Here is a 25,029-nt window from a genome sequence, read left to right as displayed (position 1 = left end):
CTTCCACTATTCAATAAAGTTTAGCACTGGGAAATCTTTTCTGCCACACTCTTTGAATTGCTTTGCCTTCATGTAATATGGATTTCTGGGGCATGTCATTCTACAGCTGCTCTAGGTTTTCACACATTGATCTCAATGCAAATAGAGCCCCAATAAAGCACATTTATGAAAGGTTGCAAGATCTGGTTCACAAGAGGCAGCTGCATATACAGTAGCTTGGACGAAAATTCAGTTTGCTACTAAACGGACTAGAACAGTCTGAACCAGAAATAACATTTCACTTGGCTGGACTCATCCAAGGATAAGGATTTTCTGAATCCAGGGCATAGTTAAGGAGGTTGGGATTTGAAGGCAGATCATAACTTTTGGCCTGATTCACATACAAACACAAGAAGAGTCCTGCTGGACCAAGCCCAAGGTCCATCTGGTCCGGCATGTTGTTCTCACAGTTACCACCCAGATGCCCATGGAAAGGCTGCAAGCAGAATCTGAGTGCAATAGCAGTTCTCAGCAGCTGGTATTCAGAAACACACTACCCCTGCCATCCTGGATAGCTCAGTTGGTTAGAATGTGGTGCTGATAATGCCCAGGTTGCAGGTTCGATCCTCGTCTGCAACAACTGCATTTTCCTACATTGCAATGACTAGAAAAGAAAAAAAATCTGTTCAAATGCACTCAAATCCAAAGCTAGTCATTGCCACCAAGTTAGAAAGTTTCTGCTGCTTCAGCTGACGCAAGGTACCCAGTCCCATGGACTGCAAGAAGATCAAACCTCTCCATTCTGAAGGAAATCAGCCCTGAGTGCTCACTGGAAGGACAGATCTTGAAGCTGAGGCTCCAATACTTTGGCCACCTCATGAGAAGAGAAGACTCCCTGGAAAAGACCCTGATGTTGGGAAAGATGGAGGGCCCAAGGAGAAGGGGACGACAGAGGACAAGAAATTTTACCACTGAAAAAGAGGACTTGTCCTGGAAAAAGAGGACACATGGCAACCCTAACCTACAGCTTGAACCTGGAGGCAAGACTAGTTGGGACCTTGTATGATCCAGTGGGCTCACATAGATGTGGCTGTTTAATATTGGATTAAATGCATTCTGCATGATGTCAGGGACTGTGCTGAGGAGGGCTGCAATGAGGAGGAATGGTGGGAGACTCCCTCTCCCCCTGCTCCTGATCCTCAAACTTCCCAGGAGCAGGAGAACAGTATAGATTTGGAACAGTGGTTTGCAGAGGGACATAGTTCAGAAGGCAGAAGCTGGGAAATACTGGATGGGGAACAGCTAGGAGAAGAAACAGTGGGAGAGAGAGGGCTAACAGATTCACTGTGTCTGGAAAGCATTCATCCACTCTCCCCAAGATCAAGAAGAGCTCAGAAAGTGGCAGAACAGAAAGCACACGAAGCACAGAGGGGACAAGCTCAGATTACAAGATGTAGAAGTGATATAGATTAATAGGGACATAAGGGGAAGCCTTAATTGGGAGCACCGCTGTTCTAGGAGATGGGTTCTTTGTTCTCTCGCTGTGATTATTAAAGTTTCTAACTGGTAAGAAGACTCCTGTTCCTTTGTTCTGCTTATCTACTGCCATGGAGGGAGGAAGCTGATTCCTGGAGCCTGACAATGTGCTCGCTTCACTTTGTGGACCTGAGCTCAGTATTAGCATTCAGAAGTTGTTATGGGACTTTACTGCGGTCAGATGCAATTCATGATAAACCCAGAACGTGTGGGGGATTAACACTCTAAATTTTATGCTACGCCGCCTACCTAGACATCCCTTTCATTCCAGACCCAGGGTTTTGTATAACAGAAACAGAGGGTTGAGCAAGGAGGACCTCCACTGCCATTACACACACCACAAGCATCCATTTGAATCGCAGATCATACGCAAGCGCTGCAGTCTTGTGAGCCTCTTCTGGCTTCCCTGGCGCAGCTTGAGTGACAGCTTGTGCGCTCATGATGACTGATTGACAACTTCATTCCCTATTTGCATGTGCATCTGGCCCCAAAGGGGGAGGGGAAGCATCCTGCCATCTGCAGAGTAGTCTGTCTGATCTGTCCCTTATTGAACAGAATTGAAATATTTCCCCAAGTCTCTCATTAAAAGCTTCTGTTATAGCTAAAGTGGTACTTTATGGATTTATGACATGCCTGTTTGGCTGCCTGTCTTGAAAATGAGGCAAAATCAACAGACATTTTCCTCTCCTCTGATGGATATTATAAAAGCCGGGTTGTTTCCACCCCACCCCACCCCCCAATATATATAATTACATCAACTTGTTTATTTAAGAAAAATAAATATATAAAGGAGTGATAGGGGCCCTTGGTGGCTAATTGCTTTTCAGCAAGCACAGAAGCATCAACAGGAACCTGTCAAAATGACTTTCTACCTTTTCAGACAAGTTGATGTTTCATTAAGCAGAGGATAATTATTTTTTGGGGGGTGGTATTTAGGGGTGTGTGAAGGGACTTTAAATCTCATCAGTTGTAATCTTTCTCAGTTTTGAAATGTTAACTAGTTGATTAATGTTCACACTGTGGCAATCTATCTTTTTAAATGAATGGACAGAACTTCCTTCTCCTAGTAAGTTTGGAAAGTTATTTTCTTCTGCACAGAAAGGACCACAGTTTTGCTTCTCTGTCGGTGATGAATCTGGGTACCTTGATTCGAAAGAAATCTGGAGCTACAGTGACGGTTAAACAGCTTGTCATTTTAAATGAATTGTGTCACGTGAGGGGATCGAACCCTTGTCCCATCATTTTTCCACTGGAATAATTCACTAGCTACCCCACTAGAGTAGTTCAATTACATTGTAGCATCATACTAGAGACATTCAGTGGCGGAGGAACCCTCTCTGGCACCCAGGGTGGGACGCCGAGGGGCGGAGCAAACTGCCCAGTGGTGCACGTGTGGCATCCAGTACGGACACCCGAATGGATGGTGCATGCGAGTGGCAGCCCCTACGGACACTGCGTGAGCGGAGCTCATACTGACTCTGTGTGTGCCCTCAGCCACTCTACAGTTGGGGGGAGGCAGCGGGCCATCTTGTCACCCCCTCAAGTGGTACCCGGGACAGCCCGCCCCCTCTGCCCCCCCCATACACCCCTGGATAAATTACTAGTGGGGGAAGAGTGGTGGCTGCCATCTTTTCTTCCCCAAAGGTTCCCTGCTGCCTGAACATTTTTGTATTTTATCCCCCAGCCCCAAATATTTTATTTTCCCATTCCTGTTTCCCTTCTGCTACCCGCCATTTTGATTTCTGCTTGTTGTTATGAACTGGCTCAGATTTAGAATAACCTCTTCCTGAAATGAACAGTACACAATACTGGGCTGGAGGAACAAACAGTGTAACCCAGGGTTAAACAAGCTTCCTTTGTTCCAGAAAGGAAGGTGTTTTTAAGTTCTTTATTGATTAAAAATTAATACAAACATTATATGCAATCTTTTTACATATGAAGAAAAAGAAAATTATGTAGAGAATAGAAAATTTTTAAAGGAACAAAAAAGAGGAAAAGAAAAAAAAATAAAGAAATAACAAACATACGAAATAAAAAAAAATCAAAAGAGGAAAAGAAAAGAGGACATTATTTACACAATAAAAGTGTTCATCAACACAATCCTTCCCATCCTTCTCATTATAATGTAATAGAAACATTATTTTTAAACACAGAGCTGTATTACATAATATTTCTTTCTACTTTGTATATATTCCTCTAATCATTTTCTTTACAAATATCACTCAATTTCTGCTAATATGGAATTATTTGTACAATAAAGTTTTACGTAGTTCTTGAATATTATCCATTCTCTAGATGTTTTTTGTTTCAATGTTCCTCTAAGGTTTTGCCATGTCTCCCTAGCATTCTTTAGGGTTGCTACATGTCTGGATTTTCTCCGGACGTATCTAGAATACTGCAGTTGGTAGCAGTGTCAAGGCAAAAATTGGTTAAATGTCTTTGAAAATCTGGACGTATGGCATCGCATGTCGGCAGTGCCGTTTCCCCATGAAAACATCTCAAAAATGTCTCTTTTTAAAAACTGATTTTGCCCCCCAAAGTGTGTGATCTACCCTGCCTGCCTTGTCACAGAAATAATGTGGAAGCGTTTTATGTCCGTTTCCAGTCTCTTGAATGGAGATTGTTGGACACTGAGGGATTGCCAAAGTGCAGATTCCTTCTCTGTGAAAAATACCAGCCATAGAGCCACAGATTTAACTTGGGGTAATGCTAATAGATTATACCCTACAGTCCTCAGTTCCTGATGGCTTCCTGCCTGCAGTTTGTAGCACTAAAACCAATAATAGCTTTCCATATTGAAAGCATGTAGGTTATAATGACAGACCCTCCAAGTGTCCCTATCTTCCAGGGACAGTCCCAAAGCCATCCTGGTTTCTGATTTGATGCTGGAATGTCCCATGTTTCCTTAGGATGTCCCTATTCTCATCAGATAATTGTTGGTGGGCGTGTAATTTAAAAGGAAGGACTTCCTACTTTAGGCTGGTACTCTTTTTGGATTATGTTTACCATTGCATGGAATCTTCATTGTATTATTCAAAGTAAATAGGAATGGGCAGATCTACCACATTCCAATTTTCTCTGTTTTCCACTTTTCCAATCAGATATTCAGTTCACATTTTTTGGCAGTAATTTCTGATTGATTGATTGATTGATTGCTTAAATCCTTATGAAAATTCTTCAGCATTTTAGTGTGAACATATTTTTGTATGTTGTTTGACACATATACTCAGGTTTTTGTTTTTAAAAATACCCCCTTAATATAATACAATTTTGTATGTTACTTTCACTAATACGTGTATTTTTATACAGTGCTTGGAGAACTGCAAAATACGGAAGTGTATTTGACAGGATGGCTGCATTTTGGTTTTCATTTAATTTTGGAAAGTGTGCTAAGTTCTCCTAAAAATGTGAACTGAATTGAATGCCTTGCCCATCCTTAAATCAAAAACTCAGAATGCATTTTGACAAATTATTTTTCATTAGGAAAGTTTTCTTGCAGCATAAATATAGCAATATCTGACTATGCATAAGAACGGAACATTGATACCCAGCATAGTTTTGCCAAACCTAGAATGGAGGATGACATAACACAAAGGGAATGAAAACCAGCTGTCCTATTTTGCTGCAATCGTCCAGGGATACAGAAAGTATTTCAGATGTGTGATTCTGGCATATAACAATAAAATGAAGGAACCACAAAGCAGCATAGTGCTGCATGCTCCCCATTTCTCAGACGAATGAGAAGCTCACTCCAGGGACAGCATTTATTTGGTTTGGTTCCTTTTGGAAGCAGAGATGGCTGGAGACTTACAACATTTGTGTCATATTTAATATACAAAGTGAGCATAGGTGGAGATCATTTACTTCTTTACATTTATAAAAATAACATCAGAACCACAAATCATTAATAATAATAATAATAATAATAATAATAATAATAATAATAATTTAATAATAATTTTGTATTTATATCCCCAGGCAAAGCCGGGCTCAGAGCGGCTAACAACAGTAAAATAATACATTATAAAATCAATTCATTATAAAATCAGTTCAAATCAAATTGATGGCAACCATTGGGCTAGAGTTCTGTGAAGAATTACCAAAGGAGGGGGTCAGGCTGTGCCTTGGCCAAAGGCCTGGTGGAACAGCTCTGTCTTGCAGGCCCTGCGGAAGGATGTCAAGTTCTGCACAGCCCTAGTCTCTTGTGACAGAGCGTTCCACCAGATCAGAGCCACAGCCGAAAAAGCCCTAGCTCTGGTTGAGGCCAGCCTAACCTCTCTGTGGCCCGGGACCTCCACGGTGTTTTTGTTTGAAGACCATAAGGTCCTCCGTGGGACATACCAGGAGAGGTGGTCCCGTAGGTACGAGGGTCCTAGGTCGTATAGGGCTTTAAAGGTTAAAACCAGCACCTTAAACCTGATCCTGTACTCCACTGGGAGCCAGTGCAGCTGGTATAGCACTGGATGAAAGTGATCCCACAGTGAGGACCCCGTAAGGAGTCTCGCTGTGGCATTCTGCACCCGCTGGAGTTTCTGGGTCAGTCTCAAGGGCAGCCCCACATAGAGCTAGTTACAATAATCCAGTCTGGAGGTGACCGTCGCGTGGATCACAGTGGCTAGGTCAGGGCGAGAGAGATAAGGAGCCAACTGCTTAGCTTGGCGGAGATGGAAAAATGCCGCCTTTGTTATAGCTGTAATCTGCGCCTCCATAGAGAGGGAGGTATCGAAGATTACACCCAAACTCTTAACGGACGGTGTTGGTGCTAATTGCACCCCCGCAAGAGATGGGAGTTGCCCCCTCAATCCCATATCATCCCGACCCAGCCAAAGGACCTCTGTCTTCCAAGGATTTAACTTCAACTGGCTCCCACGTAACCATCCAGCCACAGCTTCCAAACATCTGATCAGTGTGTCTGGGGCTGAGTCAGGATGGCCATCCATCAACAGATAGAGTTGGGTGTCATCAGCATACTGATGGCAGCCCAACCCAAAACTCTGGACAAGCTGGGCGAGGGGGTGAATTAAGATCTTGAAAAGCATCGGGGAGAGTATCGCACCCTGCAGCTAAAATTTCTTCTTCTTCCTTACAACCATCCCAGAAGGTGGAACTTCCTATCATCTTCCTCTTACTTAGTCTCAGTGCTGCCCCTCCTAGAAGTCAGCAGGGAGGAGGATGGGGCAAGAGTAGGATTAGTTGGCTCTGCCTATCATTGGGTCTGACCCCTTCTACTGTTGACCTCTCTGTCTTCTGCCCTATCAGTCCAATGGGCACTAGTTACTGATCAAAGGAAGATCTGAAAAAGAATCTTAATTTTAAATCCCCCTTTTTTATAAGATATTTATTAAGATTTTCAAAGTATTACAAAATAAAAAAAGAAAAAAAGAAAAATACAAAATAAAAATAGTTAAAAACAATTCCATCTTTCCATTACTTATCTTTCATTTGCTTGTTTCCCGGACCTCCTCACACCTCCCTTTTTTGTATTCCAATTCAATTTGTTAGTTCAGCAAATCCTTTCCCTCTTTGTTTATCCTAGTCTTTAATCTTAAAATATAGTAACATTAAATTTTTACCTATTAATAATCCATTTTTTCATATTCCTTATAGCATTATAGCTAAAAACCACTTAACTTCTTATCCAACATCATTCTAACATTCATTAATTTTACAATATTTCTGTAAGTAGACTTTAAACTTTTTCCAATCTTCTTCTACCGACTCTTCTCCCTGGTCTCGGATTCTGCCAGTCATTTCCGCCAGTTCCATATAGTCCATCACCTTCATCTGCCATTCTTCCAGGGTGGGTAGATCTTGTTTAAATCCCTACTTGTACTCATTGTACACATATGACTGCATATCATCTGATCCATCCACAGTAATTATTAAGTTTGCAGATGACACTACCATAATGGGCCTAACTGCAGACTGAGATGAAACAGGGTACAGAGGTGAGGTTCATAAAGTATCTACATGGTGCTTAGAGAATAACTTGCACCTAAATATTAGCAAGACAAAGGAGATGGTGTTGGACTTCCAGAGGAAGAGAGGGGAACAACCTGCCCCGTTGTATATCGGGGGGGGGGGGGCTGTGTGGAGAGAGTCTCCTCCTTTAAATTCCTGGGACTTTATCTACATCTACATCTAAAGCACTGCTTTAAAAACTAAATAACCTAACTCATAATTCTGACAAATGCTGCACGAGATACTTTAAATCTATTTTTTCTACTAAGAAACACAAAGAAAAAATATGCACCACCAAGAAATAGAGCAAAGCCCCACATTATTTTTTCTTAATTTTCTTCCTCCCTCCAGTCCCCCCCCTCCCTGGACCCCCATGCCTCCATCTCTTTCTCTTGACTGCTGGACACACTCTCAGAAGCGATCTATGTATCTGATTTATTACATCCAGGAGTTAACAACTCTGTGATAGAACCAGACCCTGCCTGATGACATCAACAAGTCGCTTTTCCTGAATCTCAGTCTTTGACATGCTGGGGAAACTGGCAAACTGATAGACCACATATAAAGACATTTCTCCTTCTGTGCTGATTTCAATATGATAACGAAAGCCGGTAGTTTCTTGGCCTGCTGATCCAAAACATATGCTTAGCATGGGGATTAGAATATTTTAATAGGCTACGAGGACTAAATAGCTGCCTTAAGGAGGGGGCTGGAGTGACAGCTCTCTCCCAAAGCAGCAGACCTTGCAGGTAAAATTATTTCTCAGCGCTTGCTTGAAAGTTCGGCTTTGGGTGACTAATAATAAGGCTTTAATGGGTGTTTAATATGCTTGAGATTTACAGTATAGCCTAGCAGCAATGAAACGAAGGTGCTCAAATTAAGCAACTGCATTTCATCTCATCTGCACAGAAGAGGTTTTTAAATTTATTTTTAAAAATCATATTTTCATTTTGAAATGTAGCAATATTATACAAGAATTCCAAAACACAGAAGGAATGCAATATTTGATCCTCCTGTTATCCACCCAGCACTTCATCATAAAATGGCATCCACCCACCCAGGTGTTCTATCCCTACCCAGGGATATTTTCTGAGATTCCCCAAGTAATAAGAGATCCACACATCATCTGACTAGCCTCTCCTCCTCAGGGAGGGGAGGAGTTGTGAACAGGAGCCATTTCCTACTTTGGCAAGGGGTGTTCCGCCCCCTGCCCAATTGCTCTGGCTGCCGTGCCACACCCCCAGGTGGCCACCCAATTGGCTGGAGGCTTGGGGGTGGAGTTTAGCTGCTCAAACGCGGCCCGGCAGCATTTCTCAGCCATTGTGCTGCTGTTTAGGCATTGGAATATGGTTGTGTGTTGGAGGGCAGGGTGTGGCCATCCCCTACCCCTCCACTTTATGGGTATTCCGGTAAAGGAATCCGGCGGTCGTGGATCCTGTCCGATGCCCTTGCTGGTGGCTAGGGCCATGGCACGACCCCCGGTGACATCAGGGAGAGCTTTCAGCTGTATTTGCATCAACAGGCTCCTCCCACTGGTGGTTAACCCTTGATAGACTCACCCCTTCCCGAGGGGGTGGAGTCACGCTCTGTTGTCTTATCCAGTGCCTAAGCCAATACCTCTCACATGCTGTAATCAATAAAGTTGCGGCCTTTTTTTGCCCATTAACCTAATACACCGTGTCCATGTGTCTTTCTTATCCTCAAGCGGGTGGTGGGTCCTTGAATCACAACTGAGGAAGCCCTGCTATACACATCCTCAACCTTATTCACTTTTTCTCTTTTCATATAAACCACTTTTTAATTGACCGCAAGAGTCAAGGGGCTGTGGAAAAAGTGATCTTGTTCATATTCCGTTTTGGTTTTCCATCTTTACGCAATCAGCTTCTTGTTTCCTTAAATGTCTGCCTTATTAATCTGATATTTCATATTCATTTTGGTGCTCTGAAATTGAAGGAGACTTCTACAGAGAGAGGGAGGGAGGGATAGAGAGAGAGAGAGGACAATTAAATCACAAATTTACTCACCTTATTTACTGTTTAAAAAGTTGGTTCTTACACATATTTACAATCCATTCTTTTGGGAATCTCCAAAGCAGATGCAAATAACAGCCCGTTCACAAATATGTTTTGTTTTGATAAGTTTTTATTAGATTTCAGGAGGGATGGGGGAGAATTTCAATTCAGTTCTTATTTAAAGGTGAATCAACCATAATCACACTTTCCAAAACAATACACAAAATGTGTGTATCGTATATCTCAGGCATAGGCAAACTCAGCTCTCCAGATGTTTTGGGACTACAACTCCCATCATCCCTGACCACTGGTCCTGTTAGCTAGCGATGATGGGAGGTGTAGTACCAAAGCAGCTGGAGGCCCGAGTTTGCCTGTGCCTGGTATATCTCATTAAACTTAGTGCATACTCAAACGATTGATTTACAAGATGTGCATCATGTGTTTACATGCTGCATATATATATATATATATATATATATATATATATATATATATATATAACCTGACCCTGTTTAAAATGTTGCAAGAACTGAAAGTGAAGTAGGAAGGCCTGAAGCAGTGTTTGCTGTGCTGTAACTCAATAAAACAGAATCAAACAAGAGCAAACAGCTTAGGAAAAAAACAAGGGGAAACCTAGCATTTCTAAATTAGTAGCTCAGAGGCATAAAGACAGAATCGACTGAAACCACATTTTGGCCGGCTGCAGAAGGTAAGCTGTCTAGTTGGCAGTGTGACAGGCAATGCGTGTGTGTGTGTGTGTGCATGTCCATTGTCGAGAAAGAGTACATCAGGTCTGATTCATATAAAATCATGCAGTGAACAGACCATTAACCGCCATCCCTAGTGTTGCGACCTTTGGTCAAACAAAATAAAGGACAGGTCAGGCAAAATATGGGACCATTCGGGGGGAATTGGAGGGCTAAAAATCACTTTACCTGGTGCAGAAATGACTTCAATCCATTACAATGACTCCAAGTCTCCATGTCTCTGCCTCAGACCCACCTGCCTCTGTCCACACAAAAACTCTCTCTCCTCCTGCTGCTGCTCTGAACCAGGAGGGAGAGAACTTGCCAGTCGGGCACGTGTCTCTGCCAGGGTCCTATACGAGAGTAAAGGTAACGGTAAAGGGACCCCTGACCATTAGGTCCAGTTGTGGCCGACTCTGGGGATGCGATACTCATCTCGCTTTACTGGCCGGGGGAGCCGGCGTACAGCTTCCGGATCATGTGGCCAGCATGACTAAGCCACTTCTGGTGAACCAGAGCAGCGCACGGAAACGCCATTTACCTTCCCGCCGGAGCGGTACCTATTTATCTACTTGCACTTTGACGTGCTTTCGAACTGCTAGGTTGGCAGGAGAAGGGACCGAGCAACAGGTGCTCATCCCGTCGCAGGGATTTAAACCGTGACCTTCTGATTGGCAAGCCCTAGGCTCTGTGGTTTAACCCACAACGGCACCCCCATCGCACATGAGAGTAGGACGATCCTAACAGTGCAAACCCCATCTTTTGCTCTCTAAGTCCAACGCACTCCCGCCTCCTCTGCCCTCTCAAAAACTCTCCCCCCAGCACTGGACCAGACCCTGCTACCCTCCTTTTCACTCTCCAACACCTCCCAGTCACTCCCCCTGCCCACGCAAAACATGAAATGCATGGGGAAAAACTCCACCATAGCTGGCCCATGCAGTGCAAACCCCCTCTCACTCTCCGTGACCCCCTCTGCCTGCTCAAAAACAGAATGCATGCCCATATAACACTGATCCTGAAAGACCTACATTGACTCCCCGTATGTTTTCAAGCACAATTCAAAGTGTTGGTGCTGACCTTGAAAGCCCTAAACAGCCTCGGCCCAGTATACCTGGAGGAGCATCTCATCCCCCATCGTTCAGCCCAGACACTGAGGTCCAGCTCCGAGGGCCTTCTGGCGGTTCCCTCACTGCAAGAAGTGAGGTTACAGGGAACCAGGCGGAGGGCCTTCTTGGTAGTGGCTCCCATCTTGTGGAACGCTCTCCCATCAGATATCAAGGAAATAGCCAACTATCTGACTTTTAGAAGACATCTGAAGCCAACCCTGTTTATGGAAATTTTTAATGTTTGATGTTTATCGTGTTATTAATATTCTGTTGATAGCTGCCCAGAGTCGTCGTCATCATCGTTGTCGTCGTCAGTATGATAGCAAATGCAATACAGTGGTGCCTCGCAAGACGAAATTAATCCGTTCCGCGAGTCTCTTCGTCTTGCGGTTTTTTCGTCTTGCGAAGCACGGCTATTAGCGGCTTAGCGGCTATTAACGGCTTAGCGGCTATTAACGGCTTAGCGGCTTTAAGAAAAAGGAAACAAACTCCCAAGAACTTGCAAGACATTTCGTCTTGCGAAGCAAGCCCATAGGGAAATTCGTCTTGCGGAACGACTCAAAAAACGGAAAACCCTTTCGTCTAGCGAGTTTTTCGTCTTGCGAGGCATTCGTCTTGCGGGGCACCACTGTAGCTACAAGCCACAAATGGCAATTGTAGCAAGTGAGTATGTGGCTTGAATCACAATTAGGAATCACAAACAAAAGTTGACTTCCTCCTTTTCATTTTGCCAGGAGTGTCACATGACTGAGACTACTGCCATCAGGGCAGTCCCTAATCCCCAAATTGATGTTTCCAGTTTCCAAGCCCAGTCCCCAAATGTCAACCAGAACTCAAAACTTAGTTCCAGAAGCAAAGACCTAGTCCAGGGGTCAGCAACCTTTTTCAACCGTGGGCCGGTCAACCGTCCCTCAGACCATGTGGTGGGCCGGACTGTATTTTGAAAATAAATAAATAAAAATGAAGGAATTCCTATGCCCCACAAATCACCTAGAGATGCATTTTAAATAAAAGCACACGTTCTACTCATGTGAAAACACCAGGCAGGCCCCACAAATAACCCAGAGGTGCATTTTAAATAAAAGGACACATTCCACTCATGTAAAAAGACACTGATTCCCAGACATTATTGTCTGATATGTAGGTTAACTGCTTCTTTCATAATATCGTGAGGTGAAAGGGAGACAAAATATGTCTGGGGCACATTAAGAATATGCAGTTGGAAAGCAGTCAGCTAACCTGTTTCCTGCTGCTACATCCACTCAGACATGGTATTTACTTCTTCACTTGTAGCTCACAAAATCTTGGAAACTACTTCAGGAGTGGAAATGTAATGGTCAGGTAGGAGGGAACTGTGATTGTCAGTGTGATATTTAGCTCAGCTAAACAAGAGAAGTGGAGTTTTGCTTAGCGATTGTAGTAGATAACAAGGATTATTTCAATGTAATACAGTACCTCTCTCTTCACCAATAAAAGCTTTAAATTGAAGCAGCAGCAACATTGATTTCTGGTTACTGCTACATTGAAATTGCCCTGAACTGGGGGAAACAAGGATAGAACATCAGTCTTGCAAGCAATTGCTTAAGACTTTCCCCATCTAATTCATATACCTCTAGGCAATAAAACCCAGAGAATACTTTTTTGGTATGGGGAATGATTTATATATTTGACAAAGCATTTGCAAACAATCTGAAAACAACTCGTCTAGACCTGACACAAATACATCAGAGGGACTGTTGTGCTAATGTGTTACAGGCAAGCAGACAAAAAGTCTTATGAGAAAACATATGTGGGGCGAAAACGCTACAAAATGAAAGGGGTAGCAATAGGCCTTTTAATGCAGAGCCTAAATGCTATAGCAGGATCGATCTGCAACAGCAGTTCAGTGGAGATAAGTTACCTTTCTTCTTCTTTATTAAATTTCTATCGCACTCTTCATCCAAGGATCATAGGGCGGTTTGCAATATAAAAACACAATATATATAACATAATAATGAGCAAAAACAAAAACCCATGTGCAGCTTAAAAGGTTATAGATTGTTTAATTAGCTAAAGGCCTGAGAGAAGAGGAATGTGTTTGCCTGGGCCCTAAAGATATGTAATGAAGGTGCCAGGCGAGACTCCCTGGGGAGAGCATTCCACAACCGGGGAGCCCATTCTTGTATTGCCACCTCTGAACCTCTCAAGGAGGACCATTGCTTTGTCCTAGCCCACCTCATAGATAAGTATGCCAAGCAAGCTTGCGGTGTGCTGTATGCTGCTTTCATTGATTTGAAAGCTGCTTTTGACTCAATCTCATGAGTAAGACTATGGGCTAAATTGAACACCTCAAGCATAGACCGAAGATTATTATATCTGATTAACTGCCTTTATAAAGACAGGGTCGTGGGTGGCGCTGTGGGTTAAACCACAGAGTCTAGGACTTGCTGATCAGAAGGTCGGCGGTTCGAATCCCCGTGACGGGGTGAGCTCCCATTGCTCGGTCCCTGCTCCTGCCCACCTAGCAGTTCGAAAGCATGTCAAAGTGCAAGTAGATAAATAGGTACCGCTCCAGCAGGAAGGTAAATGGGATTTCTGTGCGCTGCTCTGGTTCGCCAGAAGTGGCTTAGTCATGCTGGCCACATGACCTGGAAGCTGGATGCTGGCTCCCTCAGCCAGTAAAGCGAGATGAGCGCCGCAACCCCAGAGTCGGCCACGACTGGACCTAATGGTCAGGGGTCCCTTTACCTTTACCTTTATAAAGACACTGTGCTGAAAGTACGTTGCTCTACAAATGGCCAACTTACAGGATCTGTACCAGCCACAAAGGGAGTCAAGCAAGGATGCATTTTAGCTCTGGCACTCTTTAACCTATACATAAACGACATGGTGCAGTATCTAACATCTCCAGAGTTCCATGCCCCTAAATTGGCCTCAAAACCAATCTTATATGCTGATGATGTGGTCCTCTTATTCCAAACAAAAATAGGCCTAAAAAGATTGATAAGAGAATTCTCAATGTATTGCCAGAGAGAACACCTGGTTGTAAACTATCAGAAAACCAAAGTTATGGTTTTCTGAAGGAAATATAGGCCCCACAGCTGGCGTATGGACAATCAGCCAATCGAACAGGTCAAGGCTTTCAAATATTTGGGCCTTATCTTCCAGTCCACGGGGTCATGGGGTGCACACCAAAAATGTGCAAAAGAAAAATCATCCCAAAGTGCCAAGTGCTCTCAAAGAGGAGCCACACAAAGAAGGTGATGATTATTGCTATTTTGGGGTCAGATTTGTTTCCGTTTATTTTGGATAGAAACTAACAGAAGGAGATTGTTATAGGCTATGAGATGTGATACAGTGGCTGCTGTTTTGAAACTGTCTCTCCATTTTTATATATCTGGGTTCAGCAGTGAAGTGTCCCAAATCTGGAATCCTTAACTTTTTAAAAAATATTTTTTTAAAATTGGTTTTACATAAAGGTGGCGTTGTGGGTTAAACCACAGAGCCTAGGACTTACCGATCAGAAGGTTGGTGGTTCGAATCCCCACAACGGGGTGAGCTCCTGTTGCTCGGTCCCTGCTCCAGTGTGGTGTAGTGGGTAAGAGCGGTGGACTCGTAATCTGGTGAACTGGGTCCGATTCCCCGCTCAAACACATACAGCTGCTGGGTGACCTTGGGCTGGTCACACTTCTCCGAAGTCTCTCAGCCTCACTCACCTCACAGAGTGTTTGTTGTGGGGGAGGAAGGGAAAAGGAGATTGTTAGCCGCTTTGAGACTCCCTAGGGTAGTGATAAAGCGGGATATCAAATCCAAACTCCTCTTCTTCTTCTTCTTCTTCTCCAGCCAGCCTAGCAGTTCAAAAACATGTCAAGTGCAAGTAGATAAATAGGTACCGCTCTGGTGGGAAGGCAAACGGCGTTTCCGTGCACTGCTCTGGTTCGCCAGAAGCGGCTTAGTCATGCTGGCCACATGACCTGGAAGCTGTACGCCGGCTCCCTTGGCCAATAAAGCGAGATGAGCACCACAACCCCAGAGTTGGCCACGACTGGACCTAATGGTCAGGGGTCCCTTTACCTTTACCTAAAGGTTGTGCAAAACAAACATAACAATTTCATTTTTTAAAAAAACAATGATTCTTTCAAACCTTCAGACCTCCTTCCTTCCAGCCATGGGTTCCATTTCTAATTTTTATTTCTGCATCTTTTACTGCAATCTATTCTCTAATCATATTATCCAACATTCATGTTACTTTACAAGTGTCGTTGTATCCCTGCCAATGATTCCAGCTGTTTGCAGTGGTCTCTCAAATATGTGAAAAAGTTGTTCCAGTCTTTTAAGAATACGTGGTCTTCCTGGTTTCTGATCTTTCCTAACAGTCTCTCTCTGAACAAAGGATGGGGGTGAAAATCATGTTGCGGTTGCATTAGGGGAAATGGCTTGCAAGAAGAAGAAGAAAGGATTTTAGGCAAAATTGTCCCACAAAAATGTGTGGATAGGAGAAATGTGCATGAAAATATGTCTGAATTTTCATGTAGATTGGTTTTTTTAAAAAATCACAACTGATACAGAAAACTGAAGACTGGAAAAATGAGAAACCCAAATGGACCGATTCTGCCTTCCCTACGCTGAAGCCTTGTGCATGCCTATTGGCTAAAGGAGAATAATGCTCCCTCAGCCTGGTGACATGGGCTCAGGATCTCAAAAGTTTATGGCACAATAAAATCTATCTGTTTTTAGGTGCCTCAAGGCTCTATTATTTTTTGTTAAATAAAAAGCAAACATAATATCTAGCTAATTAAACAAATCAATATACGGTAAGCCACCCACGCGCTGTTTCTAAATGTAGGTCAGTATGGTTTCATAACATCAAAACCAATTTATATTCTGCCCTTTATCTAACAAGACAGGAACAACATTTTTGTCTTTCTAAAGCTCTATTTCAGGAAGAATATGTGAGCTTCAGGTGCTAGATCTTTTCTGAGCTCCCAACAGCTAAATGACATTCATATTGTTGCACACACTGCTCAGTAAGATAGAATACCCACCCTATAAAGAGTGTCAACTCTCTGCTCATTCATGCCAAGCCATTATGTGCAGACTGGGACATTGCATCTTCCCACTCCCGATGTTTAATATCTAATGTGCGTGTATGTGATTTGCATCAGGGAAAGACCATGAGGGAAAGGGAATGTTTAGGGATACAGGGGAGGATATATTGTCTAAGATATATTGTCCCAACTTGTCTTTCCAAGTTCAACAAAATCAGCAGAGTTAACATTCTCCTTTTTTTAAACACACGCACAGCAGATAGCTTGCTCAGACTCATTAGAGTCTCTGTAAATATTTCCTGGTATTTCCCCCGTTTAATCGCTCCTAAAATAAGACGCTACACGTCTTCTGTAAAGTATAAGACGTTTATTGACAAGTAATCATCTGTTCACACAAAGGTTCCCAGAAGGCAGACTTAAAAGGTTAGAACATAGTTTAAATGTGGTGACTATCTCTTATGGGAGAAAGCCCCTCTATTCTTCTCTTGGCCTGGAGCCAAGGGCGCATCTTAGTAGTGCTGTTGTTAAGGTGGCATCAATAGAGACAAGAGGAGACAAGATGGTCGCCAGCCTGTGGTTCTAGTTCTTTTACTTGAGGAGAGGCCACACCCATCTCAAGTTACACATAAGAAGTTTCGTCTCAGTCCTGGAAAGCAGGAAGTTCCAGCTGGAGGACTAAGACAACCTTCATATCTATTCTAGCAATGTTGTGTTTGACTGCACCTGATTCTTACATCCCACATTAACCTCATCCCTTAGTGCCACAACTCTGATCCAAACCCCTTCCCTTTCCCACAGCTGCTTGCAATGAAAGAAAAAAGACACTAGGAGAAGTTGATAATTATATAGGGACACAGAAAAAATAGTGCCTCTCAATTAAGTATAGTGGGCAACTCGTCTCAGTAATGTATTCATTTGAATATACAACCTGCATCATTGATGCTTTAGAACAGGCATAGGCAAACTCCGGCCCTCCAGATGTTTGGGACTACAGTTCCCATCATCCCTGACCACTGGTCCTGTTAGCTAGGGATGATGGGAGTTGTAGTCAAAAAACATCTGGAGGGCTAAGTTTGCCTATGCCTGCTTTAGAATGTGTTAGGATGCATATCCTTTGTCCTAAAATATTTATTATGAATGTTGCTGGTTGTTGCTTGGTCCTCTCCCTGAAATGTGCATTCCGGTTGCTCTCTCTGTGGCATTGCATGCATGCCACCAATGACCCGCTCCCTGCATGTGCATTACAGCTTTCTTTTTGTGTCACCATTATATCACAACAGTACGCGGGTGGCGCTGTGGTCTAAATCACTGAGCCTCTTGGGCTTGCTGATCAGAAGGTTGGCGGTTCAAATCCCCGTGACGGGGTGAGCTCCTGTTGCTCTGTCCCAGCTACAGTGCTAGTTTACTACTATTACTACTATTCCTGCTATTAAAATTTGAATACTGCCCTTCATTCAAAGACCACAGGACAGTTCACAACATTACATGAAAACACAAAATATATGAGACTCTTAATTTCAGGGTCATGGATTTGAGCCCCACATTGGGCAAAAGATTCTGGGATTGTAAGGGTTTGGGCTAGATGACCCTCATGGTGCCTCCCAAACTTGATTCTCTAATTTTCTGAAACCTATCTCCCTCCTCCCATGGGTTTCATCTATTCTTTCACACATTCTGCCTCAACCACATTTGAAACCTCCCATGTACTCACACAAATATATACCAGCCGACATCTAAAAAGATGACATCCATTCAAGTTCCTGCCCTGGCTTCAATCCACAAATATCCACTGGCTTCTGTTGACTGTCTTCCAAAGGTGAACTTCCATCAGCCAACATCCACAAACACCAGTCTGCTTTAGCCTTGTAGCCTCCACCAACTTCTGAATCCAAATGCCACTGGTTTCCATCTACCAACATCTGCCAGCTTCTGTTAGGTCCATCATGAGACATCAGCCAGCTTCCAACCATGGATACCAGCAGCCTTCAAGCAAGCAAACTTGTGTTATTATTGCTCCCTAGCATCCCACTGGCAGAGGATTGCCTCCTCCATTCACCACTTTGCCTCCTCCAAGTGGAAGAAACCTGGGCAGTGCTGAATGTCACAGCCATTGCCTGGTGTGTCCTGCTGGAAATAGAAAAGGTCTTTCCCCTTGGCCTGCTTTTATATCCACTCAGTTGCCAAGTGCTTTTGTGACATCACAAGAAACCCACAGCCAATGACAACAGCTGGGGAGGCATTGTCTTCATTGCTTTGAGCCTCACAGTGGTGGGTGGAGCTATCAGTGATTGTGTGATTGTTTATTCGGGACATGGGTGGTGCTGTGGTCTCTAAACCACTGAGCCTCTTCGGCTTCCCAATCAGAACATTGGCGGTTTGAATCCCTGTGACGGGGTGAGCTCCTGTTGCTGTTTCCCAGCTCCTGCCAACCTAACAGTTCGAAAGCATGGCAGTGCAAGTAGATAAATAGGTACCACTGCAGCAGGAAGGTAAATGGCATTTCCGTTCTCTCTGGTTTCCGTCACAGTGTTTCCGTTGTGCCAGAAGTGGTTTAGTCATGCTGGCCACATGACCCGGAGAGCTGTCTGTGTACAAACGTCAGCTCCCTCAGCCTGAATGCAAGATGAGTGCCACAACCCCATAGTTGTCTTTGTCTGGACCTAACCATCCAGGGCTCCTTTATCTTTACCTTTACCTATATCACACCAATTACACCAGCTTGTGGAACGTCTTTTGTGCAGGATGACAAAGGCTACAGTGAAGGATAGTTTCACAAGCCTGTGGATACAACCCAATGCAGCAAAGCATCTCCCTGCCACCTTCTGCCTTGGAGGATTCCCAGTTGAAAACTGAAATTCTTCCAGGCCCGCAGTTGAATTGTATGTACTGCTAACTTTGAAGCAACACCCCATAAAGCAAAACCAAGGAAAATTTTGCGGAGAGGGAAATTTCGTGACAGTTAACATGGATTTTGCTCTTAAGATTAGGTTTGCGATTTCATAACACTATCAGGAAGAAACGTGTCAAATGGAGTATTCTTCCATTTATGTGGTCGAGTGATCCAGAGGAATGATGGATCGGGGGGGGGGGGGATAGGAAAAGAGTTTAATATGAAATTTGCAACTCCAAGGGAAAACGCCCACGCCACAATACCATGGAATTAAATGTATTTGAAATGAATTTATGACAATGGATTTTAATTTAGTATATGCTGGTTTGGGGAGGGGGAAGCGTTTGCAATTTTCTTCATCTCGTTGGTGAAACCTGTATGAATATCTCAATTATAATTGCATCTTTTTTTAAAAAAAATGAAACGGGGAACTCTATTGTTCTGCCAGCTGGTAAAATGAGCAGACTAGATATCAAATTTCCCACCCCCGTCCCAGAAAAGACAAAAAGCATTCATTTGGATTCTGGATTGTTTACCGCTTCTTATCAACTCGGTGATTAGATTAATCATCATGCTTATTATATTTATTAGACACTCCAGAGGAGAGCATAGATAATTTACTGGCTCTGCCAGAGGCATTGCATGCATTTTAATGGTGTCCTTCGTCTGCCCAACAATAAAGGAGGTGGTTCGGATCATGTTTATCAGTGAATAATTATACGCATAGCACTAAGAGTGAGGTGAGGTATCCACATGACACTTACTGCTCGACAAAGCCCATTCACTGCAGTTATCTTTGCATGGTGTTCCTCTCTGAAGCAGAGCCCAGTTGCCACCACCCTGGGCCAACACTTCAAGGACTATTGCAGAGACCGTTGAGAGGGCTTGAGCCATATTGTTCAGGGCACAGCACAGATGGAGAAGCAGCTTTCTGGGTTGGACAGAGCCGTTACACTCCCAAGCTGGTGGGTTGCAGGATGGACCAATGTGGTGGGGAGATTGTTGTTGTTTAGTCATGTCCGACTCTTCATGATCCCATAAACCAGAGCATGCCAGGCACTCCTGTCTTCCACTGCCTCCCGCAGTTTAGCCAAACTCATGCTGGTAGCTTTGAGAACACTGTCCAACCATCTCATCCTCTGTCGTCCCCTTCTCCTTGTGCCCTCCATCTTTCCCAACATCAGGGTCTTCTCCAGGGAGTCTTCTCTTCTCATGAGGTGGCCAAAGTATTGGAGCCTCAGCTTCACAATCTGTCCTTCCAGTGAGCACTCAGGGCTGATTTCCTTCAGAATGGATAGGTTTGATCTTTTTGCAGTCCATGGGACTCTCAAGAGTCTCCTCCAGCACCATAATTCAAAAGCATCAATTCTTCGGCGATCAGCCTTCTTTATGGTCCAGCTCTCACTTCCATACATCACTACTGGGAAAACCATAGCTTTAACTATACGGACCTTTGTTGGTAAGGTGATGTCTCTGCTTTTTAAGATGCTGTCTAGGTTTGTCATTGCTTTTCTCCCAAGAAGCAGGTGTCTTTTAATTCGGTCTTGGTGGGGAGATTGGTGCAGTGCAAATCTACCAGCAGGAATATCAGATTGCCTCTGCTGGTGTGTTCGCCCTGCACTGACCTCTACACTACCTGGTTTCTCCCATTTCCCTCTAAGTAAGTATAATGTTGATCAGAAAGCTAATGCAACAACTCCACCACACCGGACAAGCTGCTTCTGCACAAATGTCTAGATCAGGAGTGATGAATATGGTGCAATATGTCTGTCTGTGAGGCATCTGTTATACCCAATAAAGGACTCAGCTATGTTAGTAAAGAAACAACGATTTGAATGTGATATAAACATGCCACACCAGATGACACCAGAGAGCAGAAAATAATTCTATGTGATTTTCCATAGTTTTTCCCCTGATCTAATTTCTGACTTTTTTATAGCGGGTTTCCCCCCCTGTGTGTAGATCCACCAGAAGTTTAAGCAGCTTATGAGAGTGTGTAGACATGAGCTGGATTTTATATATGTATATATAATTTGTAAAAGTCACCACTCAATTTGCTATGGACTAAGGTCTGGTGTTTTCTCCCATAATGAGCCTTGACATTTTGTTTGTTTTCCCATTTATACCTTTAAGCGCAGGAATTAGCTACTGGTTGCAAGGATGCAGGAAGCATGGAAAGCAGACTCTGGACCAGAACTACTACTTCCTAGAAGTCAAAAAAGTAAAAACCAAACCAAACACCAATAGGATCCAAGGTGTTTCTCTCCAGCAAACAGGTTTATCTTAAATCATAGCTCTCAGGCATAACTGTCAGAGCTGATAAAGTATTCTGTTTATTGATGCCACCAACGCCAGCTCAAGCATTGACAAGGGAAGGCCCTAAAACTAATCACTCCAACGCCGGGGACAATTAAATTTCAGTGACAGTCAGCCTTATCACTGAAGGGTTCATTTTTCAGCCATTCTCAAATTGCCACTGGAAGGTCAACAAGACCGAATTAAAAGTGCTTCAATCTCACAGTGCCGTATCTCAGCTCTCATGATTCAATGATGCGGTGCTCAGGAGACACTGATAGGTTTCACAGATCAGAGCAGATTAGCATTTAAAATTAACGTATCCCACAAAACCTTAATTACACCCACCACCAAATAACATTTTAAAGGAACAAGGAATTCAAGTAGATTAAAAGGCCCACTCATTATAATGGTGTGAGCATGCACAAAACAGGTTCCCTTCCATGTAAAGAATTAAATATAAGTGGTGGGTTTAAGTAGAAAATAAGTAACAAACAGAAGGCAATAGCTAAATTCAAGGTGATAACTGTGCATGATATTGTGTCTTGCTTCTCATTGGTTTATTCCAGCCTTGATTCTTACTATCTTCACCTTCCGTTGGAAGCATTCTTCCTGATGCAAATAGCAGCTCCAGGGAGACGCATTTTCAGCAAGACCATGTCAGGGGGAAATGGGGAAAACTCTCCCTCTCTACCACAAGCAGTACTTTTTCACTTGGATTGCTGTGAGCTAGAATTCTTGTGAAAATAGGTTCTGCCTTCAACACTGAGCTAGGGCAGTGCTCTAATAAAGACTCTCCTCCTTGGAAGAGAGGGGAGTGGTTGTGGGTGGGAGCCCGAGCTCCGCCCCTGGCCGGGGGCCTTAGCCCCCGCCCCTCCTCAGCTGGCTGGCGCCCACGCCCACCGGAGGCAGCCAACCAGGTGTCTCCGGGGGGCGTGTTTAGCAGCTTAATGCTGCGGCTCCAGCTCCGCCTCCTCCTCAGTCGTCGTAGCCACGTTTGGCCCTCCTGACATCCTTATCATTCACTTGGGAGAGAATGACCTTGCTAATAGGAGAAGCGTGGACTTGTTGTGGAACATAAAAAGAGACTTGGAGGCGATCGCAGCCTTGTGCCCCGGAACAATGGTGTTCTGGTCCTCCTTCTTGAAAAGAATTGTTTGGCGCGGTGCGCAGAGCTGTATGGCCATTGAAAAAACCAGGAAACGCTTGAACCGGGCGGTAGCCCGTTGGGTACGCTTTATGAATGGCCGAGTCATTTATCATGACGGTATCCGGATCGGCGACCAAGCCATGTACCGGAATGACGGAGTTCATCTAACAGACATTGGGAATGACATCTGGTTGGATAGCATCATTAGTAGCATTAGGGATTGGTTGCAGCTGTGAGGGTATTGGCGGCGAGCCCCTTTGCGGCTTGGGTGGCAGTTAGGCATTGGATTCATGTGTGTCAAGGGCTAGGTGTGGCCATCACCTATGCTATCTACCGTGGGTTATTCCGTTAAAGGAATCTGGTGGTCGTGTATTCCGTCCGATGCCTGCTTGGCGGGAGGCCGTGACACGACCCTCGGTGACATCAGGGGTGAGCCTATAGTTGGATTAGCATCAACAGGCTCCACCTACTGTTGAATAAACCCACCTCCAATAGTCATCCAATGCCTAAGCCAATACCTTTTCACTGCTGTAATCAATAAAGTTGTGGCCTTTTCTTGCCCATTAACCTTATATCACGTGTCCTTGTGTGTTTATTTCACATAGCGGGGGTCGGGCCCTCGATCCACAACTTTATTTCCATCCAATCGTAAAGTTGTGGGTATGGGGAGAGATGAAAGATTGCCTCCGTCTCATCCAATGCCCTGCTGGGCTGTTGCTGGCAGGGCAGAAGCGAATACTCATCCATCCTTTTCCAGTTTTTGTTAAAAGAAACCCCAGATCTCACTGTTATTGTCCTCAACATGCCTATTTCCCCTACCAATATTGGTTTCTTTTGTGTTAGTAAGGAAAGAGCCACAGGAGTTGCACCAGAGACAGGAATAGTGAATTGAACATTTAGGCTGGATCTGGACATATAATATGGACGACGCTGTAGTCTAAACCACAGAGCCTCTTGGGCTTGCTGATTGAAAGGTCAGCGGTTCAAATCCCCGTGACGGGGTGAGCTCCCGTTGCTCAGTCCCAGCTCCTGCCGACCTAGCAGTTCAAAAGCACACCAGCGCAAGTAGATAAATAGGTACCGCTCCGGTGGGAAAGTAAACAGTGTTTCCATGCACTGCTCTTGTTTCACCAGAAGCGGCTTACTCATGCTGGCCACATGACCTGGAAAAACTCTGCAGACAAACGTTGGCTCCCTCAGCCAGTAAAGCAAGATGAGCGCCGCAACCCCAGAGTCATTCACGACTGGACTTAACTATCAGGGGTCCTTTACCTTTAGACACATTTTTTAAAAAAAAAGTTTCAGAAAAACACGTTATAAACGTCATAATGGGAAATCATGTTGCCGAAAGACGGAACTCTACAGTGCCATCTGGTGTCGTGGTGTCATAATGTATTTAAAACACTTAAAAAAAACCTAATGTCGTTCAATCATTAGTCTCCCTCACTAATGTCAGAGCGCTCTCTCTCACACACCTCTCAAAGAGCGTAACCTAATGCATTATATGGCTTCTGGGATGTATTCCCGGGGCAGTAGGATTTCATGCGTAGTGTCTAGAGGTTCACTGCTAATTTGTATTTTTTTTTATTTTCAAGTTTTTCACTGAAGAACCACTCAGGTGATTATCAAAAAAAGATCCAGATAAACTTATCATCCTCCTAACAGATTTGACTAGTAATCATAATATGAAGACAGTTCTCAGACAAGTTTCCAAGTATTGATTTGGTTACGCTCACAAATACGCAGCATTCTGTGCCTGGCTTCAGAGGCTGCTGGGTCTTCTTAGTGTAGAAAGGCTGATCTGCAAATACCAACAAGCTCCAGAGATCAGCAGCCGCTACAGGGGCCGTTAATCCTTTTAAGGAATTTGAATACATTTGTCCCTTATCAGACTCGTGCATGCCAGAGCAGTCTGGTGGCTTCTGTTGTAACTCATTGGCCCAGCCAGGCCTTTTCCCTTCCCTTTTTGCGGATGGTTGTGGTTCTCCCCATTTTCCTCTGGGACATCACTGAGTGCCACAATTAACTAGAGACAGGATGTTCTGTTACATAAGGCTGCAGCCAAAAACATTTTTTTATTGGAGTGACGAAGGGGATTCGCTTTGCTCAAACAGGATCTGGGCCTCATTTGGGGAATCAATAAGGAATTTCCCCACAGGCCAAATTGGCTGGTTGTTTTGCTTCTTTTCCATATAACGATGGGGCTTGAGTTGGTTAGAGCATGGTGCTGATAACACCAAGGTTACCAGCACCTTAACAAAGTACAGTTCCCAATACCTTTTGGGCAGAAACCATGGGATTTCAGCCTGCATTGGGTAATGCTTTAA

The sequence above is a fragment of the Podarcis muralis genome, chromosome 11, assembly GCF_964188315.1.
Source record: "Podarcis muralis chromosome 11, rPodMur119.hap1.1, whole genome shotgun sequence".
Taxonomy (NCBI): domain Eukaryota; kingdom Metazoa; phylum Chordata; class Lepidosauria; order Squamata; family Lacertidae; genus Podarcis; species Podarcis muralis.
This window is presented reverse-complemented; position numbering follows the sequence as displayed.